The 21,895-nt window shown below is 38.0% G+C and overlaps 1 protein-coding gene across 5 annotated transcripts in view; it reads left to right on the forward strand.

Annotated features, from left to right (window-relative positions):
* GAS7 (growth arrest specific 7) overlaps nucleotides 1–21,895 on the forward strand; it is a 173,491-nt gene that overhangs the window by 80,300 nt on the left and 71,296 nt on the right. The window lies entirely within an intron of this gene.

The raw sequence follows: 21,895 nt of genomic DNA on the forward strand, positions 1-21,895 counted from the left end.
TACACACTGTAAGCCGCCCTGAGTCTTCGGAGAAGGGCAGGATATAAATGTAAATAAATATAAATGTAAATAAATAAATAAATACCCCAAAGAGGCTCATATTGTGAATTTTTAAATTTCTTTAAAAATTCAATTTTAAATTTCTCACTCATCCTTGAAAGGCCAAATATATTAATTGCACAGCAAATGATAATAAAATGTATGCACTTATAGTTGTTAACATTTTTAACCAGTTAATTCAACAAGAAAATGAATCATATTTGGATGAGTTACTTACAGGTAGTCTTTAACCTTCTACCACAATTGGCGTCAGAATTTCTGCTGCTAAGTGAGGTGGTTGTTAAGTGAATCGCCCCCATTTTACAACCATTTTTGCAAATTGCTGCAGTTTTTAAGTGAATCATGTGGTTGTTAAGTGAATCCTGCTTCCCCCCATTAACTTTGCTCGTCGGACATTCGCTGGGAAGGTCTCAAATGGTAATCACATAACCCCCTCCCCCAATGCTGCAATTATCATAAGTTACCAAGTGCCTGAATTTTGATCACATGACTGTAAGGATGCTGCGAAAATAATCGCCCAATCACTTTTATCAGTCTAGCTCTAACTTTGAACAATCACTAAATAAATGGTTGTAAGTTGATGACTACCTGCATTCTGCATCATAGCAGGCGGTAACTTCTAGCCAACTTTGATTGAAAAGCTAAGCAGGAGCAGATCCCTTTAGAACATAAATGCAAGGCTGTAAAGAAGTCCAAGCTGAGAAATCAAAAAAGGATTCCAGAAGAAGGCAGTGGCAAACAACTTCCATATAGTTTCTAAGAGCCTCAGTGGCGCAGTGGTTAAAATGCAGTACTGCAGGCTACTTCTGCTGACTGCCGGCTGCCTACAATTTGGCAGTTCAAATCCCACCAGACTCAAGGTTGACTCACCCTTCCATCCTTCCAAGGTGGGTAAAATGAGTTGTTGGGGGCAATAGGCTGACTCTGTAAACTGTTTAGAGAAGGCTGTAAAGGGTATATATAAGTCTAAGTGCTATTGCTAAGAAAACTGACTGGCTGTATCCATACAACCATCGGGAATCAAACTCAATTCAAGGAAGACTTAATTTGTTTTGTATCTTGCATTTGGATGTCTAAGAATTGAATGTTAACATTTTCTGGGTTGCTATGCATGTAAATATGCAAGTAGTTATAAATTATGAAAATATTCAACATAAATCAAGCTTAGCTCAATCTTCTGCACCTAAAACAGCCATAATAATTATGTGACATTTTACTGATTTCCTGTTTAGAGTCAGACCTAGAAATATTTAGTGCTTAAATTTTATGTATTTCCTTTTCAGTTCTCAAGTGACCAAATAATTTGGATGCTCTTAAAAAAATATAAATCATTTTTGAGAGGATAACTCCTGGGGAGAACAAACTTATAGTTCAGAAGTTCTAAGCAAATGAAAAAGAGCTTGAAATAACTGGTTAAAAAGAATTGAGGAATGTTTTCATAGAGTTTTACACCATAATGGACATAGCTTAAAAACTTCAGAATCCTTGAATTCCTTTCTTTCCTTTCTCCTTGGGCTCACAGTTTAACTGTAATCATCTCTCTTAGCTTTTTGCAGGCACAGAGGCAGTTTTTGTTTTTCCCTGGAAAGTTAAAAGATTTCACCACTTCCCCATTACAAAAAATGGGGAAACAGAAGTTCTGTTTGCTGCAAGGCAGGTAAATTAATGAAGGGATTAGCATATCAAAGTGATGGAAGAAGTTGCAGGTAGGATCATGTAAAACCTTTCAGCAAATTTGTTTATACATGAGGGAGTACATACGAAGCAGTACTTGTGAATCATTAAAGCATATGCTTCTTTTCCTAGATTTCAGCATAGCAAAGTGGTGTGCATGCTTATGGGGAGACTTATTTCCAAAACAGCAACATGGATTTGGAAAAATATATGGTTGCTATACAGAGCTTTGTATGTGCTCCCTCAGGTTTGAAGCACACTGCTTCAAAGGTTTGCGCTGTATGTACAGTATACAAGTAGCCATTCATTCAGAAACTATTTGAAATTATGATGGCACTGAATGAAGGGCCTTATGAACTGGACCAAAGTTACAGCTGTTGCATTGCTCCCATTTTTTTTTTTTTTTTTTTTTTTTTACATTTATACCCCGCCCTTCTCCGAAGACTCAGGGCGGCTTACAGTGTATAAGGCAATAGTCTCATTCTATTTGTATATTTTTACAAAGTCAACTTATTGCCCCCCCAACAATCTGGGTCCTCATTTTACCTACCTTATAAAGGATGGAAGGCTGAGTCAACCTTGGGCCGGGCTCGAACCTGCAATAATTGCAGGCTTCGGTGTTCTTAATAACAAGCTATTACCAGCTTGAGCTATCCGGCCCATGGTCACGTGATCACATTTTGGGTGCTTGGCAATCCACCTACCCTTACAATTGACCACAGGGACACTGCCCCCACTTGCCTATCGTTCTTCCATCTCACATCATTGAATCCTTTGGGCTTACTTCTCATCTGGCTGGGTCCCCATAGTCCTTGGACCCACTTCTTACTTTGCTGAGTCTCACACAGTTGGGCCTCCCCTGCCCTATCACGCCTCCCCCATGATAAATACATCTCTAATGACAGTACATGGATCTTATATTTTTCAACATTGGAAATATCTCAGTTTTGAAGATTTATAGCTCTCTTGAAAAACCATGTGATCATACAGTGTCTTACAGTCCAAGAAACACTGCAGAAAAGGCACATCTGCATATCTCTTCACACTGCTATTAATATGTGGGACAGTTTTGGTGTTAAATAAAATGGCAAAGTAGACAGCCAGTTTGGTGTAGCCTTTAAAACACCAGATTAGAAACCATGAGTTCTAGCCCTCCACCCTCCCTTAGGTACAAAGCCATCTGGATGACTTAGTCCAATCACTTTGTCTCAGCCCTATGAATGAGGCAGTGTCAAACCATTTCTGAAAATTCTTGCCAAGAAAACTGCAGGGACTTGCCCAGGCAGTGCCTGAGAACTAGGCACAACTGAACAGAAGTAAAAAAAAAAGTGGGCGATATCTATTCTGCAAAATAGATCATGTAACATCTATGGGTCTGATCCTTATCCATCTTCATATTATACACAAATGTCATAATGCAATATATTCGTTTTTATTTTCCTTCTCTCATTGAAAATGGGTGTGGATTGAACTAATACTTCTATTTCAACTAGTAATACTACTATTAATACTTCTATTTTTTCCCCTCCTCCCCCCTCTTCTTCCTGAGGCATCTAGAAAAAGCTAAGCAGGTCAGAGCTGATCAGTACATGAATGAGACCCCACTAGGAAAACTGAGGACTATAGACTAGATTAGAAAAAAATGAAATAAAACCATGGGAAATCACTTCCATATTATTGCAAAGAAAACTACATCCATGCTATCAGGAAGTGAAAAAAATAATAATAAAGAAGAACAATAGGAAAATAAAATCAAAATATGGGAGTTATTCTAGTTTAATGTCATCCATGACAAAGAAACTTCTTAAACATGGCTTCATAGAAAATAAGTGCACAAGTCAGTAGAATAGTTTGAGGGTAAATTATCATTAGACATTAAAGACTACAAGTTAAAATCAAACCAGGTACTGAGGTTTCTACTTAAAAGGGGAACAGTTCCTTATTTGACCTGAAATAAGGAAAGTGGTATTGAAATGTTTTGCAACTATAGTTGTATTGTTGAAATATCATCTATCCCATAGAAAGAAGGATATTTAGTAATTACAAGTTCCTTTTGCATCAGTGCAGGCAAAAATTTAACACATCCTTTTTTGGGTTTTCCCTCTTTACGAAGTATTCTTGTTGTGTACCTTAATCAGATTCCATTCTGAAAAATTGTCATATTCAAGCAAGATTTTTTTTAACATGAAACAAATCCCTAATCCTCATTTTATGTGGAAATTCTGCTTTGTGGACTATCTTTAGCTGTATTTAGGAAAGTCTCCGGGATTTCTTCTCAATCTTTTAACCACCAGATTAATTTGTCTCGAATTTTAGGAAAGCCTGTTATAAATTATTGCTATATAAATATTTAGATGTTCCTTTTCATAGGAATGGAATCATAAGAAATGTTACTTTTATACACCTAACACTTCCTATTCTAAGCAAATATAAACTTCACTTCAAAGGTGAAGGAAAAATGTTTTCATTAGTTTTGATTAATGATTAGTTTCTACTTCCTTCTGTAGGGTCCAAATGGGATACTAAACTAAATAAAATAAATATGCTTTTCAATATAGATATAGAAAATTAGGTATCTCTTAGCATAAGCCATTCTAAACATTAAGTTTGTACAATCATTATTATACAATTCTCATAGATGGAACCAACATTTGTGCATGGAGTCATGGGATATAACCTTCCTAAAACATTTTTCTAGTCATCCAAATCAGTGAAATGTTATAATGAAATATAGCAAGGCTGGCATTAATAAGCAACATACTTGCCCTGAGCAGGACCATCACCCGGGATAAAAATGAAGAGCAAAGATTATATACTGTGATCTTGGCAATAAATTCAAAGTATCATTACATTATTTTCATGTGGAATAATAATAGGATGTAGGGATATGAAAAAAAGTTGTGGACCAAAGAAAATGGATGTGTGATAGCTTTTCATTAGTCCACCTAAACACAGACAATTGCTCAGCTTTTATCCAAGGAGGAGAAAATTTGGGCCACCTGATTCCATACATCAGCCAACACAATATACACGACCTTTCTGGGTGTATATACTGTGAGGAAAAAGAGCTATCTGAATGTGCAAGATCCAATCTGGGTCGGTCACCAAGACCAGAGGTTTTGTCTTCCAAGCTTTCGGACTCATGTTGGAGCCCATCGTCAGGGAACTTTTTTGTAGCTGGAGAGAAGTTCCCTGAACTTGGGGCTCCTGCACGAGTCTGAAATCTCGGAAGACAAAATCTCTGGTCCAGCAGCCGACCCAGATTGGATCCTGCAACATTATCCCAGGACACATATATTCGTCTTCATTCGTGTCTGAATTTGGTTCAAATAGAAGTATAATTTTGCCTTTACTGAGAACAATTCATTTAATGATGATTTGGAATTACAATGGCACTGATCTGATCTTGAAATGATCTGACCTTGAAGTTGCAACTCAACCACTCCACTGCCATGTGATCATGTTTACGACCAACTGCAGCATTTTGTGGCTACATGATGACTATTTGCTACTTTCCCAGCCAACTTCCAATAAGCAAAGTCACCAGGGTAAGCCTGTTTTGCTTAACAATGTGGTAAAAATGGTCGTAAAATTGGATCTGGTCACAAGATGAGTTCCTTGATTTTCACTTTGCTTAATGCTCAGTAGAATTCTTTATTGGCCAAGTGTGATTGGACGCACAAGGAATTTGTCTTTGGTGCATATGCTCTCAGTGTACAATATATATTCATCAAGAATCATAAGGTACAACACTTAATGATAGTCAAAGGAAACAAAATAAGCAATCAAATCATATTAGGAAACAGTCAATATAAATCGTAAGGATACCAGCAACATTTATTTCCCAGTTTTTGTCATAAGTCGAAGACTCCTGTAGATAAAGTGAACCATAGGCTCCTTTCTATATTCTGTATTCCTAAAATGCAGTCACTTTCACGGGGGTGGGTTTATCTCTTGAAGGAAACCTTAAGAGGATAAAAAATTTGACTGCAACATGAGCATATACAGAGGGGAGCTTATTCCCCCTCCCACCCCAAATTCTTGTTAAGATTAGACCATTTTTCAGATTTTCTTGGATTATCAACTACGGTTAGGGATAGCATGTCGGCTATAAATTAACTTTGACTTTCTAGTCAGGAACAAAGAAGATCAAAATTGCAAAGTGAAATATATATTTCATCAGATTTTATGTAGCTTTACTTTCAAAGAGGTTTGAACTTTAAAATTAATAAATGTCCAATGAATTTTACCCCAGAAAAAGTGCCCTGTGACTCTGAGGGGAAAAAAGGTGCTATAGACTTAAAAAAAATTATAGTACTGCATTACAAACAATAGGTTGAATTCGGGCCAAGTGATGCTTAAAGTTAGAGCCAATGAAACCAGTGGGACTTTAGTGATGATTAACTTTTCCCATGGACTTAAATCAATACACACTAAGCATGACTTTGTCTGGAGTCAGCCTGGAATGTATTTGCTCTAGGGGGTTATTCCTAGCCAGAGCCTGGCATTCAATATGCTAGACTGGTTAAAAGTTGCATTGACTGGTTGAAACATAAATACAGAGGCTGGGGAAAGGGAAGAAAAGACAAATTATATATAAATGAGAACTTGTTTTTTTTCTTTAAGGTTTTAAAAGAGAAAAAGGAAGTTGGTTTTCCTAGCTGGTACAAATATAGATCTTTTCTTCTTTGGGGAGTATTACTTTGTTCCCGTTATGAACTGCTGTAAGTGAAATCTATAAATCGCTGTAAATTAAAGCTGGATAACAACAAACATAAATTGGAAAAGTAGTAATTCTTACTGCATCAAAATCTTTTGGCCTCATGTTTAATGAGATCTAGCAATTGCGGGTGAAATAATATTAGATAAAATTATCACCCATTTAACATGAGCAGTGTAGTAACGTTTTGGAGATTTCATCTTAAGTGTATGCACATTGAAAATTAATTTAGAGTTCACATTGACCTATCATTAAAATATTACCTTCCTTTCTGGATTTTTTAACAGTAATCACATTTTTCTTTTATTGCAAATGGCTGAAAGTATAGAAGTTTAGGCCAGGGTTCTATGAAGCAACAATGTTTAGGGCACCTTCTTTTTACTATGGAGGTGAGCAGTGCAGTCCTAAAGAGGGCTGCTCAGTCACTCAGGTAGACGCCGAATCCAGCTGTTGCTTTGGTCAGCCAGAAGACGACCATTAAACCTGAGTCACCTGTGTGCAGGTCCGTGGCTACAGCTCCCAGTGTATCCACACCTGCTGCTTCGTCACTTGCCCATCGCCACAGGACTTTAAAGGTCCATAGGAATTGGGAGATGTCAATGCATGTGAGAGGTGCTACCCCACCCTGAATACTCCATACACCCTGTTTAATAACATAGGTAGTCCTTGATTTAAACCATAATTGAATTATGTTTGTAAGGCATGCCAGCAGAGTTAAGCAGGTCACCACAGGAGTGCACCTAATTTTATAACCTTTTTTGCAACCTTTGTTGTTAAGCAAACATCATGGTCATTAAGCAAATCCATTGTCCGCAGAAGGCTTTGGGGAGGAGTCAGAAACTGGAAATAAACATCGATTTCCAGTTAAAAAAAGAAAAGAAAAGAAATTGTGGCCACCTAATTGTTGGACGCTGGAATCATCTGTAAATTGCTGAGCATTTAATCACTTGACAGGTGGTGCAGGTGGCAACTTGGAAAGTTGCTAAGCAACCGGTCATAAATCAAGGACTACCTGTGCATCTCAGGTAGATTTACTAAGATGACAGATTTACTAAGTTATTGATAGAACTAAACTAAAAGCTAGTAATAGAAGGATGATATCAAAACAGTAATTTTTCTAATAGCCAAAATTGATGCAATAGAAAATACAGGGGACCACTCAGCTCAATAATTAGCATTGCCATATGATTAGAATAAGCAGCTGTAGATAGAAATTAAAAGTGGGATTCTCTGCACTATTTTGGGGGCAGTGACAAGTGAATTGTTTTGGTTCTGCTATGGTCTAAAGCTTATTTGCCGTCTACTGAGAGCTGCTTCTACAGGAGAATCTCAGAGTATGGTGTTAATTCCAGGTTTTCATAAAAGTCCTATCATCACTCTCAGTTGAGCTGGGGAAAGACTTAATCTTAGAATATCACTGCTTGCAAAGGTACAGAATGTTCTCAAGAATGAATCCTTATTAAAAACCAGGTTGTTACTTTTGGGAGAAGATGAAGTTTGTGAATAACCCTTGAAAGACAGTTTCATGTTCAGCACATTCAACCAAGGCCGTACCATAATATCTGTCTCCGTGGTGAAATACTACATGGATGTTGCTGCACTGGAGCACGTCCCACTTTTCAAACAAAGTCACACAGGAAGAGTTTCAAAGACTTTCAATTTTTTTCAAACAGTTGGTTCCTTGCATCGCCCAATCACAAAATATACTCTGCTGCTGGTGGGAATTGGATTCATGTTCCTGGTCTACTGCTGTTGTGGGCTGTTTTCAGTGACTTCTGGTTCTTTGCTAAGGCACTGAAAGGAAAAAAAATACTTTTTTGGGCCTAGGGCTAGAATGCTAGAGCTGTTTCTCACAGCATGCCATGGGTATTTAAAGGATTGAAAAAGGAAATAATCTAATGTTCTTTTTCTGTTCCTTCTTAATCCAAGGTTATTTCAAGCTTGGCAGTGAGGTCTAAACTGGAGTCTCTCTCTTTGACATATGATATAAATCTAAAGGGATGGAGTGTATTGAAATATTCCTCTAACATGTTTCCAAACAACAGCTATTTCCCTTCCACATTCTCTTATATTACAAATGCATTGAAAATACTACCAGCATGTTTTTGTTTCTAAAACAGGTAATCCTTAAATTATAACTGTATTTGGAAACGGAATTTCAGTTGTAAGTTGAGGCGTTCATAAATTGAGGCATCCATATAATTGGACCTGATTTTGTGACTGTTTTTACCCTGGTTGCTAAGTGAATCAGGCAGTTTGTAAGTACAAGTCACATGGTTAAGGGAATCATGGTTAAGGGAATTATTAAATAAATTCATTCTCCCGAGTGGGCATTTTTTTGCTAGAAATTGGCCAAAAAAACCCGTAAACCAGCAAAAAAATCTCACAAATCACAGACATGTGACTGTGGGACACACAACTGTTTGTAAATATGAGCCAGTTGCCAAGCACTCAAATACAGTCATGTGACTGTCTGGGGGAAGGGGAGCAGTGGGACATTTTATGATAGCCAGAAGTGCTTTATTGGCGAAAAAGCATGAGGTTACTCCAAATATTTGTTAAACGATCAGTTATAATTGAGAACTACTTCTATATAATTCTGATATTGAGGAACCTAATAGTACATGATATAAACACAATTGCCTCTGGTGTGTCAGACCCTCTCATGGAAATCTGTTCACTTTGTACCCAAGAAAGAGAAAATACACTCCTTTCACAGAGTGTGGGAATTTCATGTTCAGTTCTGGCTTACTGCTTGTGTCTTTGGTTGTTTGGAAAATGAAGAGTTCTCGATCTTATGTTGTTACCCTTGGGAAAAAAAGTAATGTGGCTTTTAGAAAAAATTACAACTTTTTGCAGTTTTCGAAAGAATGGCAGACTCTGTTTTAAAAAGAAAGCTAGTGCCCTCCTGTCAACTACTGTTCCTAATACAAGTAAACCTGATGCTTTCCTATTTCTGTTTTGACAATTGTTTCCTAGCTACTGTATGTTTTGGTACATACAGTATCACTTTTTAGATGGCCAAACAGCCATTTCTCCTACAAGAAAATAGGGTGCTTTATGTCTTTTGAAAGGAAGAAAAAATGTCTTACAGTTGCCCCTGATTTATGCCACGCCACAGTGAGCTTTGTGAGAATAGCAGGAAGCGGTATGGAGAAATGTACGGTGATCACAATATTAGCTTTAATGTGACCCTTCTGAAACTAAAATAGGCAACCTCTTTAAGAATTTCATGCCTGCAGAATTGGCTCACCTCTGTTCAGGAACAAGCTGCTATGGAATTCTGATGGGTAACTTATGCAGGAAGGCGGTTCCAGTTTTAAGAAAAATTACTTCAGAAAATGCAGAATTTGGTTGTACAGAGTAAGCAACGGGAGAAGCTGGGACACCTATTTCTGAGGATTCAAAACCATTTATCCCATAATTGTATTATTGAGTATCAGGAAGTTTCTCTTTGGAAACCCTACATACATATACCTACGTTTATATTTGTGGATAATATTTTCTGCTCTCCGTCTCACACTTCTTAGATTGTCTTAAACAGGGAGGCGAAAGATAATATGAAATTTCTTTTTTTCTTTTTGACAAAAGCATCTCCGCCAGACGTGGGTTTCAGCAGGTTCTGAGCAGTTCTGGAGAACCGGTAGCAGAAATTTTGAGTAGTTTGGAGAACTGGTAGTAAAAATTCTGACTGGCCCCACTCCCATCTATTCTCTGCTTCCTGAGTCCCAGCTGATCGGGAGGAAATGGGGATTTTGCAATAACCTTCTCCTGGATTTTTTTTTTTTTTGTTTACATTTATACCCCGCCCTTCTCCGAAGACTCAGGGCGGCTTACAATGTATAAGGCAATAGTCTCATTCTATTTGTATATTTTTTTTACAAAGTCAACTTATTGCCCCCCCAACAATCTGGGTCCTCATTTTACCTACCTTATAAAGGGTGGAAGGCTGAGTCAACCTTGGGCCGGACTCGAACCTGCAGTAATTGCAGGCTCTGTGTTCTAAAAACAGGATTGGGGAGGGAATGGAGATTTTGCAGTATCCTTCCCCCGGAGTGGGGTGGGAATGGAGATTTTAGAGTATCCTTCCTCTGCCACACCCACCAAGCCACACCCACCAAGCCATGCCACGCCCCCAAGCCATGCCATGCCCACCAAGCCACATCCACAGAACCTGTAGTAAAAAATTTTGAAACACTGATCTCCATATGCCTGTAACATAATTTCAAAAGTATTATTGCCCTTAGCTTTTGCTATAATAGGTTCTCCAAGTTCACTGTGATATATATCCTATAGTTCCCAAAGCACTTGTTTTCAGTATGACCCCCACACCCCATTGCCTGTATTATTTCTGTCTGGAGATCATTTGGGACCACATAGATATTGTGTTGTCTTTAAGTAACTCCTCAGCCATTATCAGTGGGTCCCTTTTTTTTTAGGTGAATCAAGCCACGTCTGTGTTGTGCCAATTTATGTCAATTTAGAGATTCTACTTTGCTAGAATTTCAGGAATTATATAACTCTGGGCTTGGTCAGATTGCGAAAATTGTCCTTTTGTGAGCAAATCAAGATTGACAGAGCACATACGTAATTCAGTGGCAGGAATGAATATAGAGATAGTTTCCCTGTTTGAGACAGAAGTTAAATACCCCATGTTCATGGCTGATGTCTGAGATTAAAATCTGATTATTTCAACTTAAATCATTTTTTGAAGAGAGAAACAAGGTAAGTTCAAGCAGAGAAAGACCCTTCTTGAGCTATATGCTTTTTCTTTCCTTTTCATTATGTTTTAAGATGTACACTAAAGTGGAAAGTTAATGGACAAAAATCAATGTGTCCTAGCGCAGTTCCAAATATCCAAGTATTCTTGGTGACTTAGAATCTTGAGACACATCAGCATAAGCTGGAGATAAATTGGAGATAAATGTTAACTGTTGGTACTAATAAAGTTAATTATGTGTTGCATGGCAAATATTTATCCATTTTTAGTAGAAAACCTTTTGTTCCGCATCAGGGCAAAATCTCAGTTCATTTCATGAAGAGGAAAAAAACTACCTTTTGGCTTAAGGCAATTACTGAAAACTGCAGCAAGTGGTAGGCATGCTTGTGTAAAAAAGATACTGATTGCAAGGTGGACCTAGACTATATATTCCATTTATGGCAACAGAAATGGCTAGTGATTGCCTATCTCCATAAGTGAGGAAGACTGAAGCTTACAGGTGCTTCTTCTCAGTGGGAATGCATTAGCCCTCAGGAGCCGAGATTGCCATCTGTAGTTTTCCATAAACGTTTAAAAACTCAAAATGTTTCAGAGAGCCATTTTCAGAGGAAAATGAAGTGATGCAATCTACTTTTATCATCGCTTCACTTTTATGACACTGTTTTATTATTTTTACAGTTTGGACCTACCATAGTATGTATGTATTGTATTGGTTTTGTTAACTGCCAAGATTCTACTTATATAAATAAGACATTTTTGGACTAGAGCTTTCAACATCATAGAGCATGAAGCATGCCATCTCTGGCTAATGGAAATGGGATCCTGGAAAACAGTTTAAAGGTAGTAACCTTTCTCAGTATAGCACTTTGCAAATGTGTTTTGTCAAGTATCTGTTGACTGATTTCATAGGACTCAGACTCTAAATATCAAATTGTCTTTTTATGGCTGAGTAGTAGTTCAGGCCTTCCCCACCCCACTTTCACTTATTTCACAGGTGGAAAAAAAGGACAAATAATTGAACATGTTTTCAGCACTGGATGAAGCTGTCTATCTAGACCTGCTCCAGTCCGCTTCCGGTCCGTCACAGCACGGAGACAGCTTTGGTCGCGTGGATGACCTCTGGAGGGCCAGGGACAGGGGTGTTCCTCTGCCTTGGTCCTATTAGATCTCTCAGCGGCCGATACCATCGATCATGGTATCCTGCTGCGCCGGTTGGAGGGATTGGGAGTGGAGGCACCGCCATCGGTGGTTCTCCTCCCATCTCTCCGACCGTCGCAGACGGTGTTGACAGGGGGCAGAGGTCGACCGCGAGGCGCCTCACTTGTGGGTGCCTCAGGGTCGATTCTATCGCCTCCTGTTCAACATCTATATGAAGCCGCTGGGCGAGGTCATCAGTGGTTTTGGGGTGAGTTATCATCTGTACGCTGACGATACGCAGCTGTTTTTCCACCCCGGACCACCCCAACGGCTGTCAAGTGCTGTCCCGTGTTTGGAAGCCGACGGGTCTGATGGGGAGAAACAGACTCAAGCTCAATCCTCCAAGACGGAGTGGCTGTGGATGCCGGCACTGTTCAGTCAGCTGCAGCTGCAGCTGGCTGTGGGGGCGAGTTATTGGCCCCAACGGAGAGGGTGCGCAACTTGGGAGTCCTCTTGATGGGCGGCTGTCGCTTGATTTATCATTTGGCGGCCGCTCCAAGAGGGCCTTCCACTGTTCGCTTGGTGCGCCAGTTGCGCCTTCCTTGACCGGGATGCCTTATGCACGGTCACCATGCCTCGTAACTTCCCGCCTGGATTATTGCAATGCTCTCTACATGGGCTGCCTTGAAGTGCACCCGGAGGCTGCAGTTAGTCCAGAATGCAGCTGCGGGTAATAGTGGGAGCAACTCGTTGCTCCCATGTAACACCACTCCCGCGCAGTCTGCACTGGCTTCCTGTGGTCTTCCGGTGCGCTTTAAGATTTTGGTCACCACCTTTAAAGCGCCCATGGCTTAGGACCCGGTACTTACGGGACCGCCTGCTGTTACCGCTTGCCTCCCACCGACCAGACGCTCACAGAGAGGGCCTTCTCAGGTGCCGCCCGCCAAACAATGTCGGCTGGCGGCCCCAGGAGTAGGGCCTTCTCTGTGGGAGCTCCCACGCCTGGAATGAGCTTCCCTGGTTTACGCCAAGTACCTGATCTTCGGACCTTTCGCCGTGAGCTGAAAACGCACTTATTTATTCAAGCGGGACTGGCTTAAAATTTTATTGGGTTAAAATTTTATTGGGTTATTTATATTTTAATATTTTAATTTGTTTTAAATTTGGCCATTTTATAATATGCTTGTTTTAATTTCTTTTAATATTGATATTGTGATTTTTTTACTTGGCTGTACACCGCCCTGAGTCCTTCGGGAGAAGGGCGGTATAGAAATTGAATAAAATAAAAATAAATAAATAAATAAATAAAGGCAACTATTTCTGCAAGAGTTGACTTGCTTGTTTCCCTTTTTGAGATTCCCGTAGTCCAGTCATCCACTGAGAGCTGTTTGAATTCATGAAATTTCAGATTAAAGCCAAGGTGGATTAATAATTCATTGTTTGTATATTTGGAAATGATAATCTCTGATGTCGCCTCCAGATAGCCTATGCCTTTGTATGACTACTACACTTTGTTAAGGAAGTTAATACAGTAGTTAATTAAAGTACAACAAACAATTGTCTGATTCAAGGTTGAGTTGATTTAGTTCTCAGACTTGCTAAAACTATATTTGATTCCTCTTCCTTCTTTCATGGTCTACTAGTAAAAGAATGGAAGTGGTTAAAGTGTTCTTATTATGTTAGGAAGCAGGCCACAGTTTTTTATAGTGTGGGTGGTGTATTCATCTAGAAGGTATTTTTCTGCATTGGAGGACTTTCCTATAGTTGTTACTGATGTAATTCAGCTGTGATCCTTGCGCTATACAGTTGAGGGATAAATCCTTCAGAGAACACATTCATTCTGTCTCTAGACAAAAAAATAGTTGTGTTTTTGCCATTCCCAAGAGTGCTTTATTTTGCTATTCTGAGATACGGTTTATTGAATGCCTTCTTTTTGTTCATCTCAAACAACTGGGGTGGCACATAGTTTTCATGCTGTTTATTAAGCATCTATTATTCTTAAAGAGTTGATATGCTATGTATGTGACTTGAAGAAGTAATTGATTCCATGCTCAATCTGTTGAATCAAAAATGATTGGATGGTTTCCCTTAACCGTCTTCTGAATACTACAACCAAGTTCTTCTACTTCCACAAAGTACTGTAGACTTTTATTTTAGTTGCTAAATTTTCATCTCCATACCCTTTACATTTTCTGGCAATAAATATCATTTTCTTATGCAGTGTGGCTGTATAGAGCTTTTTCCTTAGGAAAGGTGTAGTGGTGTCCCCCTTAAAAATTCTGGAGACCATGGTGTTCTCAGCCTGCCCCATAGTCCAGTAGAAAGGCAAACTGTACCTGCAGCAAAACGTTTGCTGCCAAACTGGTGTTGTGCAGTCTTATCTGTTCTGCCCTATTTCAAAATAAATAGTGTGGCTATTCCAATTGGCCAGGCCTGGTCACTGCCTCCATAGCCATTTGTTCTGAGTTGCTCAGTCAGTAAAATTGTGGACCTTCCTTTCATGGTCCACTAGTAAATTGGTGGAATGGTAGATCTTTCTTTGTTTTCATTTGTTGTTTTAACAAGGACTATGGTGAAATAGTGGGCCTTTTTCTTCTTGCTTCATTGCTTTTAATGACGTAAAAGAAGGAAACAATGGAGGGACAAAAGGCTTGGTAGCTGATAGAGAAGAAGGAAAGGCTGCAAGGAGAGGAAAGGGTAGGGGAAGAAGAATATTCTGTGTGTATATGTGGGCAAGTACAGCAAGGAAGCAAGCAAACCCCAAACCTCTTCCTAATAATTGTGAAGAAGAAGAAGAAATCCCTAACAGTAATAAAGCTTTTGTTGAACCTCTCCAAATGAGTCTTACAAAGTTAAATGTTGGGAAAGTGTATTTACGGAATGAGCTCAAGTTGCAGGGTGACATTGACAAGACTTTGGCTCCTTACTCAATGGACAGCAAGAATATCTGTTCCCCACTGGTCCATTGTTGCCATGGTGAACAAGCAATTCTTACTCTAAGCAGAGACTGACCCTTACATTTAACAGAACAAAATAACAGAGTTGGAAGGGACCTTATAGTTCTTCTAGTCTAACCTCTGGCTCAAGCAGGAGACTCTATATCATTTCAGACAAATGGTTGTCCAGTCTTTTTTTAAAAGCCTCCAATGATGGAGCACCCACAACTTCCAAAGGCAAACCATTCCACTAGTTTATTGTTCTCACTGTGAGGAAATTTATCCTTAGTTCTAGGTTGCATCTCTCTTGGGTTAATTTCCAACCATTGTATATTGTCTTGCCTTCTGATGCTTTGGAAAATACGTTGACCTCCTCTTCTTTGTGGCAGCCCCTCAAATATAATTCTATAATTCTATGAACTCTGGATTTTCATTTGCAAACAGAAATGGAAATGACATATCCTCAAAAACCCACCCACAGGAAGGGAAGCAATTGGCACTTGTTTTCTCAGCACAATGGTAAAGAAGCAGGGGAAAGCGAACCCATTGCAGATCATGGTAACTGCCATCTGGACAGAATGCTTAGTCTGAGTGGTTGCTGAAGCTTGAAAACTGGAGAGCAATTTCTTAAGCCAGTTAAATTTGCAGATAGTTTCAGAACATGAAAGAAGCAGGTTGAAGATGTCATGTGGAATTGTGCTTAGACTAAATAATATTTAAAAGGAACTGCCATGATTACTATATAATGAAATACCAAGATAGTCGTATTAACTGAAATTACCACTTTTTTCCTACCTCTTTGCCTTGCTCCCTGCACTTACATATTTGTTTACACCCACTTTTATCTTTTGTAGCCATGACAATATCTTTCTGTTTTTGTTACCTGTAGAACCAACTGGCTAAGGTGGGACTAGAACTCACAGTTTCCTGGTTTCCAGTCTGGTGCCTTAAACTGGCTTTCAATGGGATTGAGATTATGGTAACAGGAATGTGAGCTTTTCTGCTCTTCACCGTACTGTTCTGCCTTCGAGTTTATGAAACTTAATAAGCAAGATGAACTTCTAAATCTATGAAACCTTAATATTAACTTCACTAAATCAAATAATACTTATCCCTAGCAAGGGAAACCCTAACCCTAACCCATCCCATCCCACCCACATCTATCATCTCACAGTCTGAGATGCATAAGTGCACCTGCGTGCCTACCGTCCCTGTCCTAATATTCCTTTTTACTTACTCTTTTCATTTATCCAAATCATGTTTATACCTTTACCAGTTATCTTATATATGATTGACAAAATAAATAAATAAAAATAAAACTACTTGGGATCATTGGAAATGTAAATCACAAGTTCTTAAGAAATGGTATTGTATACATTAATGATTAGTAGGATGCTTTAGTTCAGTTTATTGGGTCTAGAAGTAAAGTAGCTACCGAGTACCTGTTAGTTTTTCTTTGGTTTTTTTTTTTTTGGGGGGGGGACATTGTATTTGTCTAGGCTTTCAAGATTTTCTCTGTTTTTGCTTTCTTTTCTTTTCTTTTTTACTTTACAGCAAATACCACCCAGAGTCATCTAGAAATTGGCAGCCTTTAACTTTAAATAAATAAATAAATAAATAAGTATTTCTCTTCCAGTTCTGTGGAACTCAAGATAGAACACACACACACACAATATTAAAACTCCAGTTAAAAATAAAAAGATAGAAGTTAAAAGAGCCATAAATTTTGCCAGCTAATTTTGAGGCAAGAAGGCAAGTTATTTTTTTTTTATTGAAGCAACTCAAATCTCATGGTTAACTATTCTCATAAGATACAATTCTCAGCCTTAATGAGAGTTTTGAAATTTCATTTTGCACTAATTGGGATACTACCACAAAGCTTATCTCTGTGAGACCAGGATGTCACATTACATAAAAAGACTAATGAAATCTTCCCTATAAGCAATTCCTATGGGTTGGGATGTTTTCTGGCTCCCAAACCTGGCATGAAGAATAAAAGTATATCAGTACTACTTCTCTGAGTTGTCTAGATACTTTTATCATTATTCTCCCCCCCCCACCCCAATCTGCTCATATAGACATAATTGGTACAGTTGTTTTTCTGGAGGACTGTAGGCTAGCCAGGATTTTCCTGTTGACTGTTTGCTATGTGTATTAAACAGTTCTAGGGAGTGTCTTCTAGGTCTGTATTTGGCTCTGGTTCAGTCTAAAGAATTATATTGCAAGAGGTTTTGCTAGACAGTACAAATACAACGGGGTGTTTCTCTTACTAATGCTATTGCATAAACGTTTGGTGTTCCAAATGTTGCAACCAGCCAGCTACTCCAGCATATATTGCTAAAATGTTCGTTCCTCAAATCCATTGCCAGTAATATTTAGAAGAAATTTTTTTTCTTAAAAAAAGAAAAAAAAGAAGCGATTTTGCTGAAAATCAAATAAAGTCAGATTAAAGTCATATAGTGGCTTCCTTGTTTTATTTCACCATGACATTGATTCAGAGCTCAAATCAATAAGTTTTCAAAATGTCAGTCCCGCATCTTGGGGAAGGTAAAGCCAATGGATGGACTTCCTTGGATAATAGATAATATTAACATTGTCAAGGTTGGCTATGCTTGGTGTAAAGATCCTGCTGAGGGCACCATGTGCATAGTAATATTTTGCACACATAATGCTATGTGCACTTATCAAAGTATGTGCATCTGTCCTATCTCCTTTACCCTCCTTTTTTTTTTGACCTGTTGAAGTTTTACATGGTTATCTGATTATCATAAGCTTCAGCATAGCAACTATATCTTTTTTAGTCTCAGTTTAAGGCAATTTAAGTTACATTAAATGAAATAATTGCTTTTGCATTTTCTCCAGATTTGCTTAACTTAGAGAAATTGGATTGTCTTTTTCATCATTCACTTTCTTTCAAAACAGTTAGTTTAGCAAAATGATGCTTGCTTGAAACTCTCTTCAGATTCTGAATTATCAAGATTTCATTTGTTTGTTTGTTTATAACCCACCTTTATTATTATTGCAAAGAATTCAAAGTGCAAACATATCCAACACACTTTCTTCCCTTATTTTTCCCCACAAGAACAACTCTGTGAGGTGACTTGGGCTGAGAGAGTGACTGGCCCAAGGTCACACAGTTGGTTTACATGGATAAGGAGGACTAGAACTCGCAGGCTTCTGCTTTCTAATCTGGTGCCTTCACCATTAGACTAAACTGGCTCTTATTGCCAGAACGATATTCTTTTTCTCTTCACATTATTTGGTTCAACCAGTATTTTCTTGCTAGTTCAGTTTCTATTTCTACAAATTCTAACCAAAGAACTGTAGATGATGTTTTAATCAACTGCAGGTAGAGGCTTCTGATTGTATGAAATTGAATTAGATCCATGACTGGTTGGAGCAAAATATTTTCCAACAAATACAGCTGCTGTGTCTTGATGCTAGCATACTAATCAGTGGATGACATTGCTATTAAATTATTATTTAATTATTTAATATTATTTAATATAAATTATTAAAAAACTAGTACAGGTAATCCTCAACTTACAATAGTTCATTTAACGACCATTCAAAGTTACACTACCACTGAAAAAAGTGACTTATGACTGATTTTCATAATTATAACCGCTGCTGTGTCCCAGGGTCATATGATCACCTTTTGTGACCTTCTGACAAGCAAAGTCAATGGGGAAGCCAGATTCACTTAACAACTGTGTTACTCACTTAACAACTACAGTGATTCACTTAATGTGGCAAGAAAAGTTGTAAAATGAGGCAAAATTATCTTAATAACAGTTAGTAAGCATGGCTATGTGCAATTTGCATTTACATTTTTGGTTTATTTTTATATTTGTTGCTTGCATTGCCTTACTCAAGTGATCTGCCTATTTGGAAGTGCACTTCTTTGGTGAGCATATTATCAAATAACAGAAGTGTTCTTCAAAACCTTCCTTCTATATTCTGGCTTTTCAAGATGTTACAAGATGTTGCTGAGTTGCAGAAGCAGAACAAAGCCGTTGCTCTGGCATTTGATAAATGAAAGGCTAAGGTAGCACTTGTTGCCAAGTTATGGTGAAGATTCATTAGAAGCAGACCCATATTGAGATGATAAAAAGCAGGGTTTTTCTCAAATAAATACAAGGAACTAATGACTCATTAGGAAAGAGGATAGATACTCCTTTTTTTTTTTGTACAAGAAAAACATGCACATTTTCAAATCTAATACCTGAAAACACCTCATTTACTTGGGGAATAATATGTTTCTGAAAGTATTTTCTTCTTGTGTCAATGAGACCTGTAAAATTTTAAACAGTTTTTTGTGGCTTGTGACCTTTTTTATGCCACTTATTTTTCTCTTGAGTTACGAATCCTGTTGCATGAAAAAGTGCAAATAATATACAATCATGCACAGATCTTGTCAACCGCAATTCTTGGGACCATAATGACAGAAAAAAATGTTGCTGATAGTATTAGGATTAGTGCCAATTATATTTCCTATCTGCCATTTTACTGATAAACAGGATCAATCCTGTATAGGAGTTGGCAATACCTGGCAACACTTAGCCAATCTTAGTTGTCTGAAAGAAATGAACTAGGTGGGAAATGCAGGGCTAAAGGCTACCCTGGAAAGTTTTTTAAAAATCCAGAAAAATGTAGTAAACAACTTCTGAACTACTGCTAAGCAAGCAATATGGATGTAGTTATATAGTCTTCAGGAGCAAAGCTTAGCTCAAGGTAAAGTTTACTTGGTCGGGATTCTTAGTATTAAACTAGTTGAAGATTTATTTAGACTCAGAATTGATGAATCAGTAGATGGTGATCTAAATCTGTCTTAGTAGATTTCCTGGTACTGAAACTGCATATGTTGGTGACAGTTGATTGAGGGCCAAATGGATAACTTCTATTATTTATCTTATTCCTCTTATCTTGGCAGGACATCTTCAAAATGTTTTACTGTTATTTTGCAGAGTTGTCATAAATATTCCCAAAACTATACAGTTCTGACTCTAGGTAAAAGGCAATACATAAAATAATAGTTACAGTTAATCATGCAAAGGCCTTTTATTTGGGACTCAAGACACTATGCTAATATGTACACCACTTTCAGCAATAAATTGCAATGAAAATATTTTGATTGTGTTCAAATGTTACGATTCAGAGCGAAGTGTCTCTTCTTTATCTCCATCCATTGGTGAAGTAGTTGATGGAATTTGTGCTCTGAAGGTAAACAGTTCCAAAAATGAGATGAGACAATACAAGGGAATGGGACTATGCTGCAGTAAACATCAGAGCTCACACTTCAATTGCAAACCATTTTAAAGCAGTGCCTGCTGATGCCTCAGGGACAAAAATAAATTATGTAATTTTAAGATAAATACTGAGCTTGGCAATCTTCTGATAGAATATAGAGCTCAAGGTCCAACTGTGATGTATTAGGTACTCTCTGAACTTGGTTGTTTGCTTGCAGAGGTTTTATTACCCAACTAGACAATACCATCAGAGCTGGTGAGTATGGGTTTTGCTCGCTGTTTATATGGAGTAGCTTGCCTTGTCAAGGGTGTGGTTTTCTCCTTGGTAGATCCTTGATTAGGATACTTCTTGATTGTTGATTGTTTAATAAAAACCATGCCTGAATGACAACTATCATGACTGTTAAAGAGAACAGGTACAATGTTTCAATAGAAGAGAATATATGTAGCTTAAGGTTGAACTGTGAAGTTTTTGGAGCTCCTATGGAGTTTTCTGAGCTTGGTTGTTCACTCAGAGCACTAACGATATTACCTAGTGGTGTCATAAAATGTCTGCAAGCAAACAACCAAGCCCAGAAAGCACCAAGGACTTCAGAGTACAATGCTATAACGGGTAATTCTTGATAAAGAACTCATTCTACAAGAATGCACTTGGAGAATAAAAAATATTCTTTCAATGATTCTGCTTCTTTCTCTTGAAGTGCTTGTAAATAGATAATTGAGTATTTAGCTCAGAGAAGGGAATTCCTGGTGGAGGCTTTCAAATTATGCTTTCCTATGGTTTTATTTCAACAGCAACTGAGAATGATTTTTAATTGAAAAATGTCTAAACCATCAAATTTACTTCCACTGCAATTTTTGGTGGAGTTGCCCAATTCTTTCTTTCTTTCTTTTTTGTAATTGCTAGAGAAGGATTTTTCCCCTTTTGATAGCAGTGACATGTTTTATATTGCTCTATCTATTCCAATATAGGCAACTATAAGAAAGAGAGGGGGGGGAAAAGAGAAACTAACCATGGATGGCCAGAAGACCAGAAAGAAATATGTAAAAGAAGTCAGATTAAATCTCAAGAAAAAAAAAATCTAACTACCAGGACACTTTATTTCCAGCAGGGTATAGACAAGGTTGTAGAGTTATTTAAAAAACATGAAAGAGCAAGTGCAGTAAACAGTTGAAGAAGAAAAAAGGACATTGGAAGAATATCTGAAGGATAGTGAAGAGGATACACCGAAGTTAGTATAGCCAGGATGGCTTATTGATTACTGAAGAGATCAAACTGTGAATATGTGATGAACAACAAACAATGAAATGACTGCACCATTTTGCTATTTCAGCATATTACCCAAGTTTAAGTTGTCAATCAGATATTGTGAAAATTGTATCTTTTTTCTGTTTACCG

This window comes from Ahaetulla prasina, chromosome 2, assembly GCF_028640845.1.
Source record: "Ahaetulla prasina isolate Xishuangbanna chromosome 2, ASM2864084v1, whole genome shotgun sequence".
Taxonomy (NCBI): Eukaryota; Metazoa; Chordata; class Lepidosauria; order Squamata; family Colubridae; genus Ahaetulla; species Ahaetulla prasina.